Below are 6,297 nucleotides of genomic sequence, written 5' to 3'. Positions count from 1 at the left end.
AGACCTATAGCTGTGGAGAGGTCCTGGCAGACGCTGTGCCTTGGCTAGAAGAGCACCTTACTGTCAAACCGTGACTCTGGATGGACAAGGACAGGGAAAAATATACCCTGACCTAACTCTGCTCTTATCTCCTGATCTCCTGCTAGTGACTATAATTGGCTAAACCCAACTAGAAGTCAGAGGGAAAGGGAGCCTGGCTGAGGCCATCTGTAAATGTCACCTTCCTTGGCCACAGAGGATGGTAAAAAGAATGGAGAATGCACTGTGTACTTGAGGTTGGTTGGTAGTGCAGCTAAACTTGGTACTCCCTTGCTAATACAGAGACCCGGTCTCTCTCTCCTGTTGCACTTCAAACCCTTAGGTGTTGCTGTCATCTCTGCGATCTAAGGCAGCTCATTGCCATAGTTGCACTCTAATTCATGAGAGGTGTGAAAAGAAACAAGAGAGCACACTTACTCTTTTTTTGGATATGACCCAGAAGAGCAGTTTAGCTGGGTGATTGTGGCTTTGGGGCTCCACCTATCTGAAGGTTGAGGCAGGGGGGAGACTTACCAGAGGATGCACTTCCAAGTTCACATGATTGTTGACAGACCTTTGTTTTCACTGGCTGTTGTCAGAAGGCCTCAGTTCCTTGCTATGTGGGTCTCTCCACAGGGCTCTTCCACATGGCAGCTGGTCTCCCCCAGAGCAACTATTATAATTTCAGAGAGAGAGAGAGAGAGAGAGAGAGAGAGAGAGAGAGAGAGAGAGATGGAAAGAGAAGCTACAGTGTCTTTTAGAACTTAACCTCAGAAGTGACATACTCCATTTCTGTCTTTTTTTTTATTGGTCACACAGACCAACCCTAGTACAATGTGAGAAGGGACTGTGAAAACATGTGACTACCAGGGGGCAGAGATTATTGGAAGCTGGCTTTCAAGACCCACGTATATGAGAGGTGAAAAACTTTAAGTCTAGCTAGGCAGCCATCTCCTTAGATAAAATACAGGAAGACAGCTGGGCTAAGTAAGGAACAAACAGAATTCTCTGCCTCAGCTCTCCCCTCTGGCCACGTAAACATACAGGTGCACTTCCCTTCTCACATGTGAATACACATTGTGTATCCTGAAAAGAATGTTTATACTTCTAGATTATAGTTCCTATGCCCCTGAGGATTCTTGTCCTTAAGATCAATAGCTCCAGAACTTTGCTTTCTTTATTCCCAGACAATGTAAAGTTCCCATTAAAAAAATTTAAAAAACACTTAAAAAAATAAAAAGAGTGGGGAGAGGGAGCTTCCATCTGGAGGAAAGAGAAAGAAAATCCTTCAGCACTGCTAATCTGCAACTCAAAGTATGAGTCATACGAACCATGAGTCAGTTTGTCACTGTATTTAGTAGTTAGACTGAGATTCACATCCAACGTTTAAGTTTTTCTAAGTGTAAGTGGTAAACTCTTATAAGAAACTACATTGAAACTTCAGTTTCCTGGAGCACAACCCCAGTGCGGCAGCACTGGAATATGAGTGCATCTGACAGTGATGATAAAGGAAGATGGTCTCTAGAAAGCTTCGCTTCTTCATGCCTATGGCTGTTTACACTGTAGACCACAACATCATAGCACCAGGCTTCATAAAACCGAAGAATCTTATTCTCCTGTCTTGCCAACATAAGCAGTGGCTGATGTCCCAGATCCTTGCTTGACTTATGTTCATTTCGCTACCTCTTAGTTCTTCCATCATGGGAAAAGAATGTGAAGTTTCAAATTATTTTACTTATTACCATTGTTATTGCTAGTTACTTTGGCATTGAGTTTGCACAGGGATGCATTTGAAACAGTTGGCATAAGATGTTTTTTTAATGATGCTTTAGTTGGCAGTGGAATAATTCAGAAGGAGATTTTTAAATGGAGATGGCAAGGGTTAAGAGAGAGTAGCAAAATGTCCCCAAGACAGTGACAAACTCCTATCTACCATACATTTGCACTTTTTTCAAAAAGTATGTACTTGATGTTCATAAATTATTTTCTTGTAATCTTTTCCTTTCATATGCAAAACTAACTCTTTTCTCAGTCTCCATCAATGAGAAAAGTCTGGTTCTCTGCCCAGTTATTTTCAAGGTTTGTTGGCCTGTGTATTCCTGGCTATCTTTTCCTCTGGATTCCTGCTTCTCCTGGATTCATAATTGTCTAGTGGCTGATATTCCTTCTCCCATGAACTCTTCTCTTTCCTTCTTCGCTCTGCCATTAGTCAGGGCTCCTCTGGCTGCAAATGACAGGTGTACACTGAGCAGGGAATTCATTAGTTCACAGAGCCAGGAAGGCTGGGGCAGCCCAAAGGAAGAGTGGAAACCAGGGCCGCAGGACCAGGGCCCCAGGACCTTCATGCTCTCACATTACAGAATGGCCTTCCCTATGTGGCTGGGTAGATGGCTGCCTGCAACCCCAGGCCTCCATCCTCACAACTCTCCATGCAAGAGAGTAATAGAGAACTAACCCTAACTTCTCCAGGTCCAACTGGAAAAACTCTGGCGAAGTACTTTAGCCCGGCTGAGGTCAAGAGCCCATACCTTGGCTTAGTCCCTTGGCAAGGACCTGAGGCCTTCTGACAGCAGCCAGTGAGGACAAAGGTGTGTCAACAACCATGTGCAAAGGGATACAGCATTGTGATTGGGCAGTCTGGGTCATGAACCTAATGTGGGGAATCTGGGGCACTATGATTAACTGCTCTCCTAGGACACGTGAAGTAGAAGAAGTTCCCCAAATGTAAAGGGGTGCTGTTACCCCTTTACAAGAACAAGACAGCAGGCAGAAACACATGCTTCTGCAGACCACTGCATGCTGCAAACATGGCTCAAACAGCTCCTTCCCGACCCCACAAAGATCACCAATGCTAGGCCATTCTGTGTCACAGAACTTTCCTGAAGGCTGAGGATAACGAAGAATCACAGTGGCATCACAACAGCAGATGTTAATTTAAAATAGAATATGTGACATTTTACAGTCCCTGAGCCAGCTTCACCAGCCTTCTGGGGCAACTGACATGTTGACCCATGACCTTCCCAGGCCATTCTCCTCCATCCCTCCCTAAGTGCCCAAGGATCCTCCTACCCAAGTTTCCACAGAGCACGGCCCTGAATTCTTGCTACTTTTTTTGTGCACAGCCACTGAATTCTTTATTTTTTTCTTCTACCAGACATGCTTCACAGCGCCCCCCCCCAAAAAAAAACGAAGCAAAAAACAAAAAATTACCCCCAACACATCAAAATGTTTTAATAAACAAAAGAGCAAATTTTCTCCTCAAGAAGAATCTTTCCATACTGTGATACTGTGATTTAGAACAAGAATCTTTGGTCTAAGTTCCCCTGGCACATAGTTCCTAAAACCCTTGTAATTTTATAAGTAATAAGAGCACTGGAGTATCTATGGTTTTAATATACGGTGTGTTGCCCTCAAATAACTCCAGTATCTGAAATAGCTTCGGAATGATGAAGGTTAAGGTGTGTCTTGTTATTCATAACAAGTCCTTTCAACTATACCTGAGTTTATGCTAATGAGGTGATTTTTGGAAAACCCCTAGACAGGATGGGAGCTTGTTGTCAGGGAAACCAACCATGTGATTAGAGCAGTGATTTTTCAACCTTTTTCATCTTATGGCACACATGAACTAATTACTAATTCTACAGCACACCAAAAAGATATATTCCTTGTCAGTTTGACAAAAAAAAAAAAAAAAATAGGTATAATCTTGATTGATTCGAACTGGATGACTATTGTGTTGGCTATTGTCATTTTTTTTTTTAATTTGACAATCTTAGAGAAAAGACGTCAGTACCCCTGACTAAATACTCAGGTATTACATGTTTTTAAAATTCTTGTGGTGCACCAGTGTGCCGCACACTGATTGGAAATCTCCTGATTAGAGTGTTGGAACTTTCAACCCCACCCCCATCACCCTGGACCTCCAGGGAGGGGAGCCAGGGGCTGGAAATTGGGTTTAATCTTGAATGACCAATGACTTAACCAATTATGTTCATACAATGATGCCTCCATACCAGTCCCTAATGTACAGAATTCAAAGAACTTCTGGTTTTGTGGACAGATGGAGGATAGGATGCCCAGAGAAGGTGGGAAAGCTCCATCCCCTTCCTCCCATATCTTCCACCTGGCTATTTCTGTGTTATATCCTTTATAATAAATAAACTGTTTTTCCTAAATTCTGTGAGCTGTTCCAGCAAATCAGTCAAATCCAAAGAGGGGGTCATGAGACCCTGATTTCAAAAAATAATAATAAAAATCATGCCTCCCCTCAGTATGACACTATAATATTAAGATTAATATTAAGGTTACTTCTGGATGGTGGGATCATGGGTAATTTTTATGGTTTATTGCATGTCTCATTTTTTTTTTTTATCTCTAGTTCTATAACAAATGACACTGGTTTAAGGCAAGAAAGCAGAAAAGGACAGAGCTTGCTACCTCTGTACTTTTTACCAAGAAAGGCAAAACCCTTCCCAAACCCCCACCCCCCAAATCTTCAACCTGAATGTCCTTGGCCAGATCATGCCACCTGACCTCCACAGCTTTCATGTGAGGATGGAGGAGGGAATAGTTCAGCTTTTCAGCCTCTACAGCCTTGAATAGAGAAAGTGGTGACAGAGAAAGGGTTGGAATAAATATCAGCATAAGCAATGGTGTCTGCAATGGGAAAACTGGGACGGCACAAGGCAAAGAAAGAGATTGTACAGTTTTTCTCAGTCTGGGGTGGGCATTATCACTTTGGTGTATGACCCTGAGTGTCCAGAAGAGACTCCTGATAATAAAACTAAAAGAGCCCTCTGTAAAACAGACCAACCCCTTATAGTGGTTGGTTGCACTTATGTGCCAGTTAAGGACTATGGTAGCTATCAGGCCAAGATTGACATCGAGGAGTATTTCAAATGCAAGAAGTGAATGAATAAAAAACTTGGCTCTTGTTAGAATGAATGAATGAGTGGACACGAATCCTCATTTTCTCCCAGTAGGCGCCATTCAAGGACTCATGACTCTTTGCCTGAGAAGCGCAGGAAGTGATCCTTTTGTCATAAACAGTTCTCAGCATCAAGCTAAAGGCACACTCTCTGCCCAGTTGGTCAGCTCTCCTTGTCCTGGACAGATTGTTCTTGAATTATGTCTCTGTTATGCTAGAAAGACTTCTGACCTGGTCTTAGAACTGATTTATCATCTCAATGGTTGCCGTAGACACATCACTGAACTCTGTGTCCACTTTGCCCACAGTCATATTAGCAGCACAGTTCTTCCTCTCTGTTAGCCACTGTCTAGTATGTGCACATGCTCCTGGCTCATCCTCACCTTTTCCTTTCTTTCCTTCCAGGAAGCGATGATAGCATCCAGCCCATGCGTGCTGACACATGCTCAGACCACCAGATAAGGTTGTTCTGTTCAGACCCTGGTTCACCGTGTATTGTTTACAGAAGAAATGTTTTAAGGTAGAGGAAGAGGAAGCTTGTCAAGGATGTTTAAGGGGATCTTGTAAACATTTGTATTATGAATAACTGTTAGTGTTTCCTATTTTGGACTCTTTATTTTAAAGAACTTAAAAGACTGCGTAGGCAAGAGTTCAGAAGTGTACACCAGTGTCATTCCAGGTTGGGCTGGCAGACACTTGTGATGGCTTTTCCAATGTCCACCTCACCCCTTCTTTCTTACCAACAGAACCCTGATTTTGCTCAAGGCAGCAATATGCCCAATTTAAAATATTTACCTTACTATACTCCCTTGAGTTAGGAGTGGCCATATGACCCAATTCTGGCCAATGATATGCAAGTGGAAGTTGCTGGGTTGGGGGCTGCCGGGAAACCTTTTGTAAAGGGGAGTGTCTTAGCTGACATTTGCCTTTTCCTTTTTCTCTCCCCTCTCCCCCGCTTGAAAGGCAGACTCAATGCCCAAGCATTCATCTTGTGTCCGTGAACACAGGGCCACATGCTGAAAATAGCAAAGTAGAAAGATAGAATGACCATAGGTCCTTGACAATATGAGGGAGCCACCTACCTGCTGATGTCTTCTGTAAGAACAATAATGAATTAAACAAATATACCAAAAGCCTATTTGGTTAATCGATTGTGATCAAGTTACTGTTCCATGCAATCAAACCACCTTAACTGATAGACTAGTAAGATGTTTGTTGTGCTATGATAGAAAACGGAGGAAAATGGACTGCAGAGCCCTTTACAACAGTGCTGCTCAAACTTTCGGGGGATACACCACTTGGGGACCTTGTTAAAGATGCAGATGCTGCTTTGCTAGGTCTGGATTGGAGTC

This window comes from Furipterus horrens, unplaced genomic scaffold, assembly GCF_987537825.1.
Source record: "Furipterus horrens unplaced genomic scaffold, mFurHor1.1.pri manual_scaffold_2, whole genome shotgun sequence".
Taxonomy (NCBI): Eukaryota; Metazoa; Chordata; class Mammalia; order Chiroptera; family Furipteridae; genus Furipterus; species Furipterus horrens.
Note: the sequence above shows the minus strand (reverse complement) of the source record.